The following is a 19,312-nucleotide window of genomic DNA, read 5'->3' on the forward strand; positions in this document are numbered from 1 at the left end:
AGTGGATGAGGGGGTGAGTATATGTGCCAGCACGCAGACACCACCCTACAGTAGCACACATGCAAGCTGGCCCAAGTAGAGGCACATTGATTTGTGATGCTGTGAGAGCTCAGAACGAATAGCTCTCATATCATTATGAATCGTGGTGGTACGCCTTACAATACCAGCCAGCATGGCATGCAACATCTCAGGGGTGACCTCCCTGGGCCCAAGGGGGGGTTCGGTCTGGGTGGAGGCATCCACGACCATGGTCATTGATGCAGTAGATGGAGCGGGGACAGGAGGTTGGCCAGCTTTCTCCATGGTGCACTGCACATCCTCCTGTCACTGGCCCAGGAAAGAAGCCTGAACACCCTCCTGGATGCCTCCATCAGACCCTGTGTGCTGGCCTTCATCTGCTTCCTCCTCCACCAGCACCTCCATCTCCCTGGATGACTCCAGAGTGCCTTCCTACCTGGATGACACATGTGTTTCTGTACCCTGACCCACAGGCACTTAGGAGTCAACCACCAAAACAACCTACGGGGGTGTACCCCCAGCAAATGCACCCAATGTTCATTGCGCTCCCTCAGCCAACTCTCCCTCAGATGAGGTTGTCTCAATGGTGGCTGGAAAGGGTATGTGCTTCGGTCTGGTGGCTTGGTCCCTGCCTTTCTGCTCCATAATGATGCCCTCGCCCTCTCCATGAGCTGCAACTGTGGAAAATGGGACATTGACATCAATAATCGTCGTCAATCCTTGTGCGTCATAGACAACATCAACATCACCAAACATGCAGCATGTTTCAGCTATGAACTGACACACACACAATGCACACACACGTGTACGTGCCCATACAAACTTCATGTCAACTGTTGCATGAGTGTAGTGTGAAGGCTGAATCACAGTCATGACACATGCACGTGTCAACCAAACACATTGTTGAGTGGCCACCAACACATCACCAAAAAAATGCAACGCTACCATATCAATGGCCAATCAACAAAAGTATGACATGCAGCCATGGGCATGGGAACAGCACCCGGGCACCTTCCCAGACAAACAGTCACCAACATGCACATGCCACAGCATGACCTGAAAGGGTGGTCAGTGATAATGTAGAATGCAATAATGTAGAAAGTCAAAATGTCGAATTTTTTTTTTAGAACCTAATAATGTCGAAAAACAATAATGTTGAATTTTTTCTACATTTTTTAGAATTTTTTCGAAAAAATAAATATATATATAATTAAAATGGGTTGAGTATGAGGGGTGAGGGGATGGTGAGGGAGTGGGGGGTGGCCGTGGGGTGTTGGGTGAGGGGGGTTGGGGAGGAGACCCCTCCCTAGTAAATGATACTCTTCTTGTTTATTTATTTATTGATAGTGCTAATTGACATTTTTTTTTTCGACATTTTTTTTCTAAAAATTGACTCTTTTCATTATATGTATAGGTTTTCGACATTATTGTTTTCTACATTTTTTTTCCTTTCTACATTTTGGTAAGTCGACCTTTTTTTTCTACATTATGACTATAAACCACCTGAAAGCAAGCACCATGTATGCCACACATATCTGGGAACAAATTGCACATCTAGTGTGGCCCAGCATACATATATTGCATGTACACACATACGCTTGTCCTCCAAATGTAGTGAGATGACACATCACATCCCTGTCCCGGAGATGTCAATGCATAGACTTGACATACACAGACATCCATATACACTCTCAGCAGCAGCAATTCTTGTGCTTCGTATGTTCCGCCAATAATGTAAGATACCCCATATATTTCTACTGGTACATGCATGTTTGCTAACGTTTAGACTCATGTCATATAGTCTTCATTCGGGGAGTAGCCTGTGTGGTGGACATGTGTGTCACAGGTTACTTAAGGTAGGCTTAGCCTGCACCAATCACTGGGGTCCATTTGGCTTTAAAAGAGGGTTGAGACCCTCTTTTGAAAGATCATCGAACGACTTCGAACGGAGTATGAAGAAGGACTCATTTGGAACCTGGCTGAAGGTACAGTCTGCCTTACAGCTTCCGCCAGTGAATGAAGGCCAGGATTTCTAAGAGGGAAGCAAGATCCTTCCCCTAAACATCTCCCAGGGAACAGAGGGAGTTACCGGACTTAGAGGGCCCATCCAGTAGCTCCAGAACTGGTACCCAGCCAGCACACAGCATGCCCTGCTAGGTTCTGCCAGCAAGCTTCCTAGCTGCAAAGTGCCAGAGAGTTTCTGAACAAAGGACAAGACCGTTGCCTGCAAACACTCTCCTCAGCTTTGGGCCGTCCACCTTAAAGGACGACAAAAGCCCTGGGAAGAAGATAGGAGTGCCACAACAAGCATCAACTACCATCCATTTTTTATGGGCATTTTCGAGGCAGTCCAGCCCTCGAACCACGACCGGCTGCACCACTGGCTGTTGTCATTCTGCAGTCACTAAAGCCGTCCGAGATACCTCGATCAGCATTCCAGATCCGGCAAACAGCACAGAGAGAACAATTCTTGACCCCCGGACCGGCGTGCAGGCCAGCCTGCAGTCATCCGACCAGCCTTGTTTGCCGAACTGCCTGCCGCCTGATAACCGCAACTGTCTCCCATCTTGAACTCTGTTGCAGGAGCTGCAAAGTGCCCTGAAACCGACTCAGCACTGTCGAGCATCAAGATCATCTCAAGTGCCAGGTACATTGTGGTTCTTTCCCTGCGGTCCTTCTCCAAAGACCCCTAGTAACATTTTCGACCCCTTGATCCCTTGGTGCTGCAAATAAAAAACCTTGAACAGTTAAGACTGATTACTTTACCGACTACCCTCCTGTCAGTATCTAGAGTGCATCCCTGTCCTTTGTGAAACTGTCTGTCCTCAGTGTTCCATGAACGTCATTTAGGGGTTGCTTGGGGGTCGGCCTGAGGTCTCCCGTGCTACCCCTAAAAAATAAATCTTTAAAAAAAACGTTTATTTTTTTAAATTGAGGCTTATGGGTTGTGGCCAGCAGCATGTGACTCTTTGTTTCTGGAGTGGCTGGTTTTCTGATAGCTATAGTCAGTAAGATAGTTCAGTGGGTTGAGCACTGGCTGCTGCAATGTGTGTGTGATCTACAGGTTGCAGGTTCAACTCCCAGCAAGGCCAACTCAGCCTTTCATCCTGCTGAGGTTGATAAATGATTACCAACACAGATTGGGTGATATTGTATGGGCCTCATTACGGGTCTAGCTGTAACCGTGCTGGTACTACCAGCGGGTTGCCTCCGGACCTGTAAATATTTACAGGCGCCTGACTTCCCGGTGCCACCGGGAGATTACAATCCCGGTGGCCTGGAAAGTCAGGCGCTGGTAAATTGTAAGTCCCCATTCCCATAGTGTAAGAGGATTCAATTCAGCACTACAGCCAAGTCAACGCCTAGTCTAGAATACTGAATGAAAACCCTTATTGATATATCTTTATGTCCAGTTCATGCGTTCTGGATGACTGCCCCTATATAACACCCCTCTCTCAGAATCCCCCTGACCCCACTGAGCCAAGAAGTAGTTCTGTTTTGCAAGTTAAAAGGTTTATTTGAGAAGTAAAGCAATATATATCTATCACACTTTATAATAAATTAATAATTGAATATCAAACTTAATCTGAGATGATAAAGATTAACAACGGAGAATCTGGCACTAGCACACTTCTTGATAATCACTAAGGAGTTGACATGAAATGGATAAGATAGCAACAATACTTTTATGGTTTCCAATGGATGCAATGTGGAATGAAATGCAGTACAGAAAATAACTTGATAGGATTTCAGCAAAAGACAATGTAATCACTTTCTTGGACAATTCACCCCCCCTTTTATGCAATGCAAGGAAATGGAAGGAAGGCACACAATTCTCAGAAATGCAATTCAAACGTAATTCAGTTCACCCAGCAACTTAGACTACAGAAGTTGAAAACACAGGCCCAAATGCTTTTAAATGTGCTGGAAATGAAGAAAAAAAATATGCTAAAACCGACTATGTGCTTTTAATTCCCTCTAGAGGTTCAGGGTGAGTGGTATCTAGTTAATATTAGTCCAGGCTCACTTTAGCAAGGATCTAGGGTGTAACTAGCAGGTTAAACGAATTTTTGGCAAGTGAAAGGCAAGCAGCAGCAGATTTTTACACGTGAAGAAATTTGCAAATCGCGGTAAAATGTCAAATCGCGGCTAAATTTGCGAATGCGCCGAGCGCGATTACAGAGGAACTACAAGGACTATCACTATCGTTTTGGGGTCCTAGGAAAGCCTAGGATCTCAGCTTCCAGATGAAAGTTACTGCAAGTCTCTAGCACAAGAGATATGAGCGATTAAATAAAGGTCGTTTTTCAGATTTGAAATTTTAAAGTTCAAAAAGACAAGTGCAGCTCGCAACTAGAAAATGACAAGTGACAGCTTTACAAATGACAAGTGACAGTTAGGAGACAGTTCTACTTAGATTAAAATAGCTTGGATTATATTATTTTAACTAAGAGATTGGTTCTGCACAGTTTGCTATGTACTCACAATATATTTAGAAATATGCCTTGCCACGGATCTGGTCAGGTTTAGGACTGGACTCCGGTTCAGCTCTCTCTCTGGTTTTGGATACTGCTCTGCTTTCTCTGGGTCTTTCTGCACAGCTTTCTCTGGAGATTGAAGGAGGTAAAGTATGGATTTTCCCGGCAGAGCTTCCAGCTGCAAATGGATTTGAAGGTCCCTATCCGTCCTGTCTCTCTGCTTTTATGTGTTTTTAAAATGGGTGTGTGTTAGCATCACTAGGCCCTACCCCTCTCCACTTATCATTGGCCAAGCTTTCATTTCTCCCCTGATTGGGGGAGCTAAGTTGTGCCAGAGTGATGTCATTTTACAGCCTGCAGAAAGTCCACTCCTCCTGTCAACTTACACACAAATCTAGATTTGAACCAAATACATATTTGCAGAGGTACATATTGTTTTAAAATCATATGCACCCATCATGCATTACAGGAGGTATACCCTGTTCAAACTCTGCTCTTCCTGGGAGCTTGCATTCAGAAATGGCAATATTTTGCACTTTTTAACTGGTTTGCAATACCGGACATTAACCCAAATTTACACACATGTGCGCAAGGAGTATGGACATTAGTTGATGAAGTGTCAGATTTTTCACATGCACACATTTTGAGTAATATCCTCTTTTCCGCTAAAACCCCCCTGAACATACCACCGGATCCTAGCACGTCTTAAAACGTGGGCAGAAAAATCACAAGAATTATGGTGTCATTTAAATAATTTTCACAAGTCCGTACTATGAGTTATTCATCTTTTTCTAAAACCATATTCTGGCTATAGAGGTGTGTCTTTTCAGGTCACATGGTACAGAAACCAGTCTTTCCAGTTTCTGCCAAGCTCAGAGACCCTGCCCCTCCCAGCTTCTGCCAAGAGGAAGCTGTTTTACGACATCTGCAATAAAACATTTGCCTGAGTCAGGACAGGGCTTTGTTCAGAGCTCCTGTATTCTGTGGGGGCTCCCCTTAATTCAATTATCAGAGAGATGGCATATCCTTAGTGTGGCCAGCAAAAGGCAGATAGGCCTGGGAACACAGCTGTGACTCAAGTTTCACTCCTGATGGGGGTAGTTGCCAGGCAGAATTCAGGTCCTTAAGCCAGGTTTCAGATAAAATGTCACTTTTTGTTCCCCAGTTTTCTGCATTCAAATAAAACTAAACATTTTTACATATGCAGCTAGAATGCTGATTCTAAGTTTAAAACTGTGACATTTAAACAATTGCAACCTATGTGACACTCAAAGTAGGTCACTCATTTCTTTTAAACATTTAAATTTTTAGTGTCTTTCAGTCCAAATTTACTTAAACTGCTGAAATCCACAGCTAAGCCAGTCTTGTTATAAACCTTCAAGTCACTTCAGAATATAACTTTACATTGGATCCACCTTTCAGTAAGTCTTTCTTTGGCATGTTTTGGGTTCATTTATTTAGTTTTACACAAAAAAAGTAAAATCTGGTGTTGTTTTAAAACGCCGGCTTTTGGATAGTGGTGAGTACTGGTACTGCACCCCTTTTTGGGATTTAAGAAAATGAATTCCCAACAGTTATGGGTTTGCTTTTGGCAATCAGCATTGCCACTCTCAATGGTTTCAGACTACTGTGTGGGTAGTCCAATGGTGGTTTTAGGCAGTGTCCTTCTGTGCCCATAACATCGGCAAAAATGAGTGGCAGCCTATTCTTCATGCATTTCCCTGTGCATTTTCTGGGAAGCTCTGGCCATCATGATGTTTTCATGTCAGTACTGCACAGTTTTGAGGTAGGGCTCGGATGCATGGGTAAATACATCCCACAATAGAGTGGCATAGTACTCTATGGTAGTGGGGACGACAGGAGCACCAACACTGTTGTTAACAGTGCCGGTGCTTCTGTGATGTTCTGCCTACCATCATGTGCCCGGCAGTGTTCAGCCTGTCGGGAACAGCAGCTCCAGCAGTCAGACCTGCAGTATGCCAGTCCGGAAACAACGGTGCCAGTACGCTTACCAGCACCATTGTTTCAATGAGGCCCTCTGTGTATTTGTTCTGTATGAAGGCTTAAGCGTAAATGCTATATAATAACACATCATTATCGTTTGGCCTTAGATGTCTGCTTGCATTCACAGTGATTTGGTAATATGGGCCTATACGCACTGATATCAACGATACATATGGTGATCCATTCTTGTATGAAATGTGTATCATTTTACAGTGATAGCGTAACCATATTTTTCATATGTACTCAGAAACAATACTATGTGATGTCACTTCCTGTTTTGTCAAGGGGTGAAAGGTCATGTTCCATTTCTTCCAGTGATGTCATTTCTGGGTGTGGTCAAATGACATCACTGCCTGTGATGTCATCAGAGGTCAAGGGTCGTGTGATGGCACTTCCGCTACCCCAGGCATTTTCGTGAAATGATGTGCCTGCTGTGTTCCTTTGTAGGGTGGGTTGTATTTTTTAATGTGGGTCTCATATATATGATAACCTTTTTATTTCCAAATTTGCTCGTAGGAAAAGGGTTGGGTTATGCTGAAAATGTGTAATATGGGTCCACTTTTTAAAACGACTTCCAGGGCTTCTGCCCTGTTTTACCGTCCTTTAATCCCCCAAACATGTATCCAATCTCTCACCTGATCAATTCACAAAACAGAGTCTTTGCAGACTGGAGCGCTGTGCACTTGATGTGTTTCATATTCATAAGTGTGTGCTGCTGTCCAAATGACCATGTAGCAAATTGCTCGTATTCGGAGCAGTGATTGAATTAGCCTCGCAGTCCGCCATCTGCATAATTGCCTCGCACCGGTTGGGCCTAGCCTGCTAACAAGTGCATGTGCAGGGTACAGACGTCGATGGCATTAAAAGCGTGTCACTTGCAAGACTTGAAAGGCTAATCAAAATGTCAATACACGATAAAGCGAAACAATAAACGCGGCTTTCCTTTACGCCTGCCAAATCAGACGCATTAGTTGCAGGCTCGCAAGCAGAACCGTCGGCTCTTTTTACTGCACACAGCATTTTACTGGGGTGATGGAGTTGGTTTAACTCCTGCAAACATTCCACTGCCAACAAGTTATGACGCGTTGGATGCACGTGGCTGAAATTTGGCAAAATAACTGCCTGGCATGACCCTTCCTCAAACATTTTCGGCAAACTCATAGAAAGGTTTAAAAATTATTAGCCATGGAAAAAAAGCCAGTTCATGTGTCCATAGGAATAATGTGCATCCTTGGAACAGGCATGCAGCAGAACCCGCTGGTGGGGTTTCCGTCAAATAAGAAACAAGTTGGGCAGATTTAGGGGGCTGGGAGGGGGGCTGTGTTAGCAGATCCCCATCGTTGTGGAGGCGGGCCGTCGTTGCGGCCTTGACGAGAGACGTCCCGGACGTGACGTCAGGGGAAGGGGAGGAGCGGGATGGGTGTTACGGCAGTTGCCACTTGTTAACGAATAAAGAAGGTTGTGCACGATCCCCTGTCTCCCGCGTATCATTGGGAGAGCCTGGCTGGTACCCGACTCCCTAGGGCACGGCACAACAATGGCAACGAAGGTTCGCTGAAGCCAGGTCTGCTGCCGGGCAATGTAGCGCGTCGGCGCACCTCGAGCAACCAGCACGCTTGCCGCATGGCTGCCGGCCAGAGGCATGCAGGAGCCCCTGCACAAGCCGCAGTGCGGCAAACGACCGACACGCCCGCAACCACCCGCCCGATGGGGGGGGAGTACATAAAGGCACAAGCAAACGCGGGAGTACCTGCTCATTCATCACGGCGGCAGTCGACGGCCCAGGAGACGGGCCGCGTCGAGCGGTAAGAGCCGCACACGCCCCACACCAGCCTCACGCTCCACCCTACGCAGTAAAGCACCAGGGAGCAGCCCATTTAATAGTCTCCACAGCGCCACGTCTCACAGGCCATTCAGGAGGCTGAGGCCCCAGCCAATCGTGGACAGCGAGGTGGACAAACAAGGAGGCATACACTCAACTTAGCCACTGAGAACATGGGAGAAGTGTCCAAGCACGTCAGAAGAGACAGTTAATAACCACCACCCTAAACCGTTATCTCTGGGCGCAAGCCACGATGTCAGACTCGGCCAGCACCACAGCATCATCATCAGGAGTGGCGAGCGCCGCAGCAGCAACATCAAGAGGGGCAGATGCCAATCAAGGAAACCACCAGCCCGCACAAAATGAAGGGGGCACATCACAAGTCATGCATATGCCAAACCCATTTGAGATAAGGGACACCTCGAACCTAGGGCCCCTCTGGGCCATATGGCTCCGGGATTTCAAGTTCTACGCAGGTGCCATAGGCCTAACGGACGATGCGAGGCCATAGGACAACGATGCCCCACTTTCGGGGGCATGGACCACTACAGGGCCATGTGCAAAAATGCACCGATACACACATCAGGCAAACCCCGAACTCATGACAGGCGCAGATACAGCCACCAAAACTCACCCAGATACAGAGGGGAGAGTGACCGGAAAAACATGAGAAGAGAAGATAGTGATCGGAAAAGTCGCTACACCCGGGAGGACAAACGCTCATCCGAAGACACTAGACGATCACAAAAGAGGCGTTTTGTAAGGTACATCGAGACACGGTCCCCCATCAGCAGCGACACCCCATCATCAGAGGAAGATCAAAGGAAAAAGGGTTACGTGTGGGCCATAAACAACAACACCGCAGCGACCCAACACAGCCCCGTACTCACATTACAGGTGAACAACACCCTGTTAAAATTCCTAATAGATACCGGGTCGACGGTCAACACCATCAGCGAACAGGCCTATGAGTCGCTTGCACAGCCGCCCAAAGTCAAGAAAGCCTCAGTGGACATATTTCCATATGGCGCCACAACGCCTTTACCATGCAAAGGCACGATCACAGCCTAGTGCACCCACAAGGAACACACAGCAAAAATTACACTGCACATCCTGAAAACCGAAGCTAACAGCGGGTGCATCCTAGGTTTTAGGACTGCAGTAGACATGGGACTGGTACACATCTTATACCAGCTGATGGCCCACAAATATATCGCCAAACCAGAGGCAATAGAACAAACGTTCCCGAAGCTATTCACCGGCCTCGGAAAAGTAAAGAACAGGAGGGTTCACCATCACATAAATCCACTAGTCAAACCTGTAGCCCAACATTATCGAGGGATCCCTGTCAATATTCAAAGGCAGGTGTAAGAGGAACTCGACAAACTCATCAAAATCAATGTAATTGAACCCGTATCGGGTCCCACACCCTGGGTATCACCCATCGTCCCCGTCCCCAAGAAGTCACCTGATGGATCCATAGGTCTGTGTGTCGACATGCTCAGGGCCAATGTCACACCATCGAGAGAGAGAGGCACCAGGCACACAGGATCACAGACATGATCCATCTTCTCCATGGAGCAAGGATTTTCTCCAAGCTTGATTTGACGAAAGGTTACCACCAAATTGAAATAGCGCCAGAATCCCGACACATCACCACTTTTGTAACCCAGCTCGGCCGTTTTCAATACAAAAGACTCAGCTTTGGCATTTCATCCACCGCTGAAATTTTTCAAGAGAAATTCATAGAGTGATTCGCCATGTCCCAAACTGTTTGAACTACTCAGACGATGTTTTGGTATACGGCAAAACACAAGAGGAGCATGACTTGGCACTACACAGAGTGTGCCAGGCCCTAGTAAAAGCATGACTAACGCTAAACAAAGCCAAATGCGAATTCTCTAAGGGATTACGTAGATTCTTTGGTCACATCTTTTTGGACAAAAGAATGAGACCAGATCCTGAAAAAGTCAAAGCCCTCAATTCGGCCACCCCCCCCCGAAAACACGACTGACCTGCGCTCATTCTTGGGTCTGGCCAGCTATTGCTCCAGGTACCTGAAGGACTACGCTACTGTGAGTAACCGCTTACGCCTGCTCATGTGCAAAGACACACCATTCATCTGGTCAAAGGAGTGCCAGGATGCATTTGAAGCGTTCCGGAATGCCATATCGCAGGTGGAAGACATGGCGTACTTCGACACCAGGCGAGACACTGAAATCATCGTGGACGCTAGGGGGGAGATGTTAGCAGATCCCCATCATTGTGGAGGCGGGCCGCGGTTGCGGCCTTGACGAGAGATGTCCCGGACGTGACGTCAGGGGAAGGGGAGGGGCGGGATGGGTGTTATGATACGATATGATATGGCATTTGTAACGCGCCTATGCACAAGTGTTTCAAGGCGCGACGATGCAAGGAGGGGGGAACAAGGGGAGACAGACAGCGATCCTACTAGGCCAGGTGTCATTCAGATCGCGCAATTGCATGTTAGGGAGAATTCTCTGTTTAGGCTGAATTTCCTAACCTAGTGAGTCCCCCAGCAGCTTTGCTGGATTTTTGGGGTTTATTTTTTCTCCTGCCAAGAGTGAGACTCTTTTACCCTCACTCTTGGACATGACTTGAGAGTGTTTCTGTGACTTGCTATGTGCTTATGGGCTAGGGGGTATTTTTTCCCCATAGGCTATCATTGGTTTTTGAATGTGTGTTACACAGCACCCTCAGTGCAGTAACACAGGGGTGTCATAGAGACCCCCAAACATAGACTCCACACCCTGGGACTGACTACTGTCTCCCTGGGTCTGTAAAGTCACCATTGACTTTACTAGTCTTAACTTAGAAACTTAACCAGTACAAACCATCTTACTGTGGAAGTACTGGTAGGGGCAATTAGATTGCCCCTGGGTCTGTTGTCGAGGGGGTACTGTCCCATCCCCCCTCGCCGAGTTCTGGCTGGTGGCAGTGGATACCACGGAAAGATTCACCGGAATATTCCCCAATGGGATTTCCCATTGTTTTTAATGCACCACTTTTTGGTGCAATGTTAAAGATACCGGCAGTTTATTTATTTAATATAAATTCACCGGTTGGGATTTTTTGCCAGAACTCGCCGCCAAAATGGCGTCTAGGTTCACTTCAGTAACCCTGAACCCGATTCGAGCCTTTGTTCCACTTTTGGCGGGCTTCTGCACAGAAGCCCTCCACAGTGGTGCCATTCTGTCTGGGTACCACCGGGGGTGTGGGAGGGCGTTTAGGCACCCTGGACTGAGTTGCCTTGCCAACTCATGTCGCACTCTGGTGTGATTGGCCCAAGTGGTGAGCCACCCCGCTCACCACTTAGCATGTTTGAGTGACAGCTAGGCTGTATGAATGGGGGTTTGCTGCATAAAAGCAGGGTTTTTGGGACTGGTTCTTCAGAAGTCGCCACAGGACCTAAAAAGCCGAAGAGGGAGAAGCCGAGCCGACCTGCCAAGACGACACCACCGGTGGAGCCCTGCAGAACCGTCTCACCACTTTTTCTGACGACAGAGGAGATCTCCCGCCGGAGAGTCTCCTTCCCTTAACTGGTGGGGACAACCAGTTGCTGCCTTCTTTTCGCCGTCCCGAAGCATCTCGTGGCCACCTTGCCTGTGCCAAGCAACCCAGCAACCGGGATACCACTTTTTTACCTCAACTGCGAAAGAGGGGTAAAATCCTTTGTGACCGGAAAACTCCACGGCTGGTCGCATCCCTGGTAGTGCAACGACCTGCAGCTTTCCTCCACGTCGAGATCACCTCTTCCTCTGGACGACGTTGCGACTTGCACCCACTACCAGGAACAACTACCACCGCTGGAGGATCCTTTCCACTTTTAAAGGTACTGTGTTCCGCCCGGCTTCCCTTGCCACCGAATGTACGGGGTAGATTTAGCCCTCGGCTCTCGAACCTGGGTAAGCCTGGGACACCCTAACTAAACTTTTTCTAAATTCAGTAAAACCTTTTCTACTCACCTGCAAAGACTTGTGACATTGTGTGATCTTGGGCATATTTTCGCCTGGCTCTCTCCAAAGCGGGCCACGAACCAATTCTCCTTGTTCCACAATTGACTGCCTTTTCTAACCTTATGTGAAAAGTGTTTTACCTTGCTGCTTTCATTACTTCTGTTTTTTCCCTCCCTTTTCTAATAACTTGTTGGAGTGCCATCTGACGTTCATCGCTCACCTCTGTTTGGAAATAAGTGGTGTTAACTTAGACTTGTCCAACAAATGACTAGGGATGTACATATAAGTAATAGTGACTGTGTTTTGACTTACTTACCTTTTTCTGTGCTAGTGTAATTTATGAGTGTGCCTTTAAAATAAATAAGTATATACTTTTACACCTAGCTCTGGTCAGTGTTTGCTTGTACTACTGTGCCTCTGTACCTATCCTGTATCCTCTATATACTGCCTAACTCTTCTTGAGGGAAGTCTGACTGCTCAGCCACAGCTACCACAGTGAATCTGTGTGGTACAGACTGCTACCAAGTGGGTTTACTGCCAACACCTGTAGTCTTAAATCTTTTGCAGTGGTCCCAGAGGGAACTGCACAGGTTTCTGCTTAACACTGGTGTACAGCGGTGGGATTTGTATTGAGTATACACTTTAGTGTACTTTTGAGATACCTTAGTGCAACTAACCACAACGCTTAAGCACAAGAAAGAAAAAGTCATTTTCTAACCTGTCTACTATGGAAAGTTATAGTCAAGAATCCCTTGCTACAAAAACTGCTGATTGTCTAAGACTTCTCTGTAAGCATAAGAATCTCATGACTAAAGGAAAGAAAATGGAGCTAATAGAAAGGTTGTTAGAAAACCAAAGTCTGGATGATGGTTCAGAGGAACCTATCACTCCAGCCAATGTAGAGAACAGCAATGATATTGATATTGAACAAAGTATTGATGTTCTTGGGTCAGAACCAGAAGAGGAGGATGAAACTGATGTAGATGTTCCCTCTAGGCCTCTGTCTGCTCTACCAGCTGTACCTACTGGGCCTTTGCCAGGTCCCACATTTAACCCTCAATACTTTGAACTGGAGAAAATGAAACTTGAATTAGAGTACAAGAAACTTAATGCTCAAACTGACAAAGAACTAAGGCTAAGTGAAATGGAGCTCAAGTATGAGCTAGAAATGAAAAAAATGTCTGTTGAGAATGCTTCTCTCTCTGGCTCCTCTAGAAGTTCCAGTCCTAAAAGACCCCGGATGCCTAAGGAATTGATTGGTATGTATGAGCCTAAGTTGGATGTGTTGGATTGGTTGTCTATGTTTGAGTATAATCATGGGCTCCAGAACATCACAGGTAATGAGTTACTCACCTGGTTGTTCTCTAGGCTCCCCCCTGTTGCAACTGATGTGGTAATGGAGTTGGGGGAAGAGGATAGGAAAGAGTATGAATGTGTGAAACTAGCTTTGATAGCTAGGTTTGGGAAGACCCCTTCCCAGTATCTTAAGAGGTTTAGGAGCCTCAAAAAGCATGATGGTACCCCTTGGGCTACCTGGGTGTGTGAAGGGTTGAAAAACTTAGAGGGATGGATTAAGGGTTACAAAGTGAACACTTATGAAGGAATGAGGAATCTTGTAATGATGGAGTCAATTTATGATGCCTGCTCTCCTGAGCTCAGACAGCACTTGGCTGATTCACGGGAATTAGATCCTAGGAAACTAGCTAAGGCTGCTGACTTGTGGGTTGCTAACCGGGCTACTCACAAGGATTCTGGGGTAACTCAGAAGAAGGATGAGGGAAGACAGCCTAAGAAAGACTCCAAAGAGAATTCTAATAATTCTAATTCCAAAGAGGGCCCCAAACCCTACCATAAGGGTAAGCCACCCGGGAAACCACAGCAGAGTAGTATACCTTCTGGTGCTAAACCGAAAGGAGGTCAGAACAAGCCTCCATTCCAAAGGACCTTTGGGGCCTGTTATGTTTGTAAGGCTACTGACCATGTGAAAGGAGATCCCAGATGTAAGGGTAAACCTTCAGGGGTCCAGCTTGTCTCCTTAGCCTTCGCTCCAGAGGAGGAAGTCACTATGGCAAGTGGAAACTTTCTACTACTGGCTGATGAACCTACTGGAGTCTCAGCCATTGTTTCTTTAGTCTCGCTGGGGTTGTGGGAACAACAGAATTTAGATGTGTATAATTCTATCCCAGATAATACTAAAGAGTATTATAAGGACAGTGTCCACGTGAATGGTCAGGAGACTCCTGCCATCAGGGACACTGGGGCCAGCATAACTGTGGTGGATGAATCATTTTTCAAGGCAGAGGATGTTGCTAAGGCACCCAAATGCCTCACCAAGTTAGCTGGAGGGCCTGTGCAGATGTGTCCCCAGTTACCAGTTCTCATCCAGTGTAATGATATGGCTGTGAAGATACCTGTCAGTATACAATGTGAAGTGTCAGGAAGGGTTCTGTTGGGAAATGACCTGAAAGCTCTTGGAGTTGTGTCACATACCCCCAGACCTCCTAGTAAAAGGTTACAGGAGCTCACCAAACCTGCAAGAGAGAAAACCCTGCGAGGTTTATCTCAGGAGATGATGACAGAAATCACTCCTCTCCCACTGGAGCAACTTACTGCAGTAACTACCAGATCAGGAGCAAAGGGGCAACCCAAGACTCCTAGGAAAAAGCCTACAGCAAGCACTCCAGTGCTTCCAACAAGGACTTCCCCGAGGTTGTCCAAAGTTACACCTGTAACTCCACCTCCAGCTGAGAGGGAGGTACAACCCTGTCTGGTTGAACTAGACTCTGAAGAAGAGCTAGTAGGAGGCCCAGAACTTATTGGAGACCTGGACCCGGCTGACCATCCTGAGCTGCAGTCTTTACTGGCAGAAGGTGGACCCAGCAGGACAGCTTTTCGTAAGGGACAAAGAGAATGTCCAACTCTGGAGGGTCTCCGCCAACAGGCCACTTCTCAGGCTGATGGGCAAGAGCCTGGGAAGTATAGGTTACACTGGGAAGATGGCCTCTTCTACAGTGAACCCACTGAATCTGAACCTGGAGCCTACCAACGCCTGGTAGTGCCCCAAGAGAACAGACAACAGTTCTTGCAACTAGCCCACGAGATTCCTTTGGCTGGTCACTTGAGTTTCAAGAAGACCAAGGAAAGGCTCTCCCTCTACTTTTATTGGCAAAAGATGGGGGCTGAAGTAGATAGATATTGCAGGAGCTGCCATACCTGCCAGACTTCTGGTAAGGTTGGTTCCAAGAATGTGGCACCTTTAGTGCCTCTCCCAGTTGTGGGAGTCCCATTTGAGAGGGTAGGGATTGACATTGTTGGTCCCCTTGATCCTCCAACCTCCTCAGGCAACAGGTTTATCCTTGTTGTAGTAGACCATGCTACTAGGTACCCTGAGGCAATTCCTATGAGGACTGTTACAGCTCAGGCTGTGGCTAAGGCCCTCCTTGGTATATTTACCAGGGTTGGGTTTCCTAAGGAGGTGATCTCTGACAGGGGGTCAGATTTTATGACATGTGTGTCATGACTTCACTCGGGCAGCGTTTCTTTTCTCTATGGAGACGCCATTAACTGTTCCACCATGTCTGACGGCCGTCTGAGAGCACCGCTCTAGTGTTTTTCCAAGTTGGCCGCCGGTGTTTCTTACGGCCGGCTCACTGTGGCGTTCCTCGCGTTGCACCTTCACTGTGTTCTCCCGACTCGAAGGTAACGCTTGGTGTATCCCTCCTACGTGTGTTCCCTCCTGTGATTCTTCCCGTGTCCCGTCCTCCTTTGGTTTCTCTTTGGCTGTTCGCTCCGGTACAGCTCATACTGGTCTCTCTCTCCCTCTCTCTCCGTTCCCTCTCCTCTCTGCCCTTCAGCTTGTCTTCCCTCGCCCATGCTTCTACACTCATATAAGCCTGGGCGCTAGTTGTTCAATACTACCTGGAGCTATTTGTGAGCCATTCGGGCTACTACAGGTGCACTTACCACAGCTGTTCTCCGATCCCTTCTATTGTACTGTTCTACGCTGAAGGATCGTTCGCCTTGACTTCTCATTGCCACTGACTCTTTCATCAGAACAATTGCTGCAGGGTTTTTTCTGCCCTTTTGGGCTTTTTCCCTGTTCAGGTGCCGGCTCCCGGGAGTCCCCGCTGTTCGTGTTCCCTAGTTACCCAACAGTGTGGCATCCCAGGGAGCTCGCCCCTACTTACGGCAAAAGAAGGAAGCAAGGAAGACTGATAAAGCACAGACCCGAAGACGTCCTGGAAGAAGGCCGGAACTACAGGAAAGGTCCACAGTCGATTCAGGTGAGGAGGAAGGAGGGGATAGTTCAACCAACCCTGATATTCATGACAGAGTGCAACGCCTAAGGACCCCCACGGCTTCTCTCGAGCAGTACCAAGAATTGGTGGCAGCCATACAGGGACTTACCGTAGAAGTGCAATCACTCCGGTCCGAAAATCAGTCTCTGCGACAACAGGTAGCAGCTCGTGAGGATGCCCGTGGAGATCTACCTCCCCTTCCTTTACCTTGCGGGAAATTCGACAGAGATCCAAAAACATTGAAGGCATTTCTGGACGCCTGTCAGTTATATTTCACCTTCCGCCCTCGTACTTATGAGACCACCAGGGCCAAGGTGGGTTTCCTAGTGTCTAATTTAACGGGAAGTGCCTTGGCATGGGCTTCACCGTTGGTGTTACAGGCTGATCCAGCTACTGCTAATTACGATCAGTTTGTGCAACTCCTAAAGTCTCGCTTTGACCGACCCGAGGTACAGTATGCCTCTTATGAAGCAATCCTCGATATCAGACAGGGTACGCACGACGTACATACTTATGTTACCTCCTTCATGCAGCTTGCCACAAATGCCGGATGGCCTGATTCTGCTCAACAGACTTTGTTTCGTTGCGGCTTGCATGAAGACATAAAGGATGAACTGGCACGTATTGCACGACCTCAGACGTTTCAGGAACTAGTGTCCCTCGCTCTCCAGATTGAGTATAGGTTGAGAGAAAGAAGACAAGAAAGGAAACGTCCACGACCTTCTCCCTCAACCTTCTCCCCAAACCCTTCTAGGGAACATCCAACCTCATCCGCTGGGGAAGAACCGATGCAAATAGGCACCACCCGAGGACCTTTAACAGCCGAAGAGAAGAAGAGAAGAAGGGAGCTAGGCCTCTGCATGTATTGCGGTTCTAGCAAACATCTGCTCCGTAACTGCCCTGAGGTTCCTCCACGCCACCAGGGAAACGATTCACCCCGAACCTAAACAGGGTTAGGTCCGGGGGTGTTGGGATGAATCCCTGTACCAACACTTTGACTCCTCTTCCCCGTGAAGACAATCGTCTTATGGTATTTCAGGTTATACTGTCCCGGGACTCCTCTACCTTCTGGGAAGCCTTAGCCATGTTGGATTGTGGGGCAGCAGGGAATTTCATGGATGTATCCTGGGCTCAAGAGAATGGTGTGCCCATCGTCCCAAAGAATCTACCCATTCCGGTGGAAGGGGTGGATGGCCAGCCTCTGTCCTCAGGACCTGTTACTCAAGAGACTCTGCCACTTCGGGTCAAATTGTTTCAACATCAGGAGGAAATGGCATTCGATCTCATTAAAGCAGCGCATTTCCCGGTGATCCTCGGGATCCCGTGGCTGCGTAGACATAACCCAAAGATCGATTGGTCAAACAATACTATCCAGTTTCAGTCGCATCTTTGTCTTAATGAATGTCTAAACAATAAATACCCCCTAGACTCCCTGCAGAAGAGTGAATCCGTGCTGACAGCTTCACTCCATCAAGTACCGGAACACTATCAGGAGTATGCTGAGGTCTTCATGGACAAACAACCTCACTCCCTTCCTCCTCACAGAAGAGAAGACTGCACTATTGAGATCCTACCAGATGCGTCTGTTCCTTTTGGAAGGATGTTTCCCCTATCTTTACCCGAGCGGAAGGCTATTAAGGAATACCTAGACTGCAATCTACAGAATGGGCTCATCCAGGAGTCCAAATCACCCGCTGGAGCATCGCTATTCTTCATCCCGAAGAAGGGATCATCGGAACTCCGTCCTTGTATCGAATGCCGGGGCCTAAATCGCCTTACTGTTAAAGACCGTTACCCTATGCCGCTAATCAAAGAGATAATAGAAGCTGTCCAAGGTGCGTCTGTCTTCACAAAATTGGATCTCAGGGGTGCGTACCACCTGCTCCGTATAAGACAGGGTGATGAATGGAAGACGGCATTTCGAACCCCACTAGGGCATTTCGAATATCGAGTTATGCCTTTCGGTTTGGTAAACGCCCCTGCTATATTCCAGCGCTTTATGGATAAATTGTTTGCCGACCTCCTATTCTCTTCAGTGGTGGTATACTTGGATGATATCCTCATTTACTCTTCCTCTCTTCCTGAACATAGAAGACAGGTCCGACAAGTGCTGAAACGTCTACGGGAAAACAAGCTACTGGTAAAGCCTGAAAAGTGTGTCTTCGAGGCCTGTTCGGTGTCTTATTTAGGTTTTATCCTCTCCCATGAGGGCATTCATATGGATCCCTGTAAAATACAAGCAATCACCCATTGGTCCGCTCCAAGAAACGTTAAGGAAGTACAACGTTTCCTCGGTCTGGCCAATTTCTATCGCCAATTTATTTCAGGCTTCTCCAATATGGTTCTTCCTATCACATCACTCTTGAAGAAGGGCGTTATCTTCACATGGACACAAGAAGCGGATTCAGCTTTCCAAACCTTAAAGGAGGCATTCACCTCGGCTCCCGTATTGGTACAACCGGATCAACTTTTTCCCTTCATTGTACAGACGGATGCCTCAGGTGGAGCCATAGGAGCTGCTCTCTTGCAAAAGGGCAAGGACGGTCTTGAACATCCTGTGGCTTATTATTCAAAGACTCTGTCACCCAGTGAAAGGAATTATTCTGTCATCGAGAGGGAATTAATGGCTATCAAAGATGCCTGTGAAGAATGGCGTCATCTTCTTCAGGGAGCCATGCATAAGTTTACAGTCCGTACCGACCACAGTAACCTTCG

This window comes from Ambystoma mexicanum, chromosome 6p, assembly GCF_040938575.1.
Source record: "Ambystoma mexicanum isolate Mex_15411 chromosome 6p, UKY_AmexF1_1, whole genome shotgun sequence".
NCBI lineage: Eukaryota > Metazoa > Chordata > Amphibia > Caudata > Ambystomatidae > Ambystoma > Ambystoma mexicanum.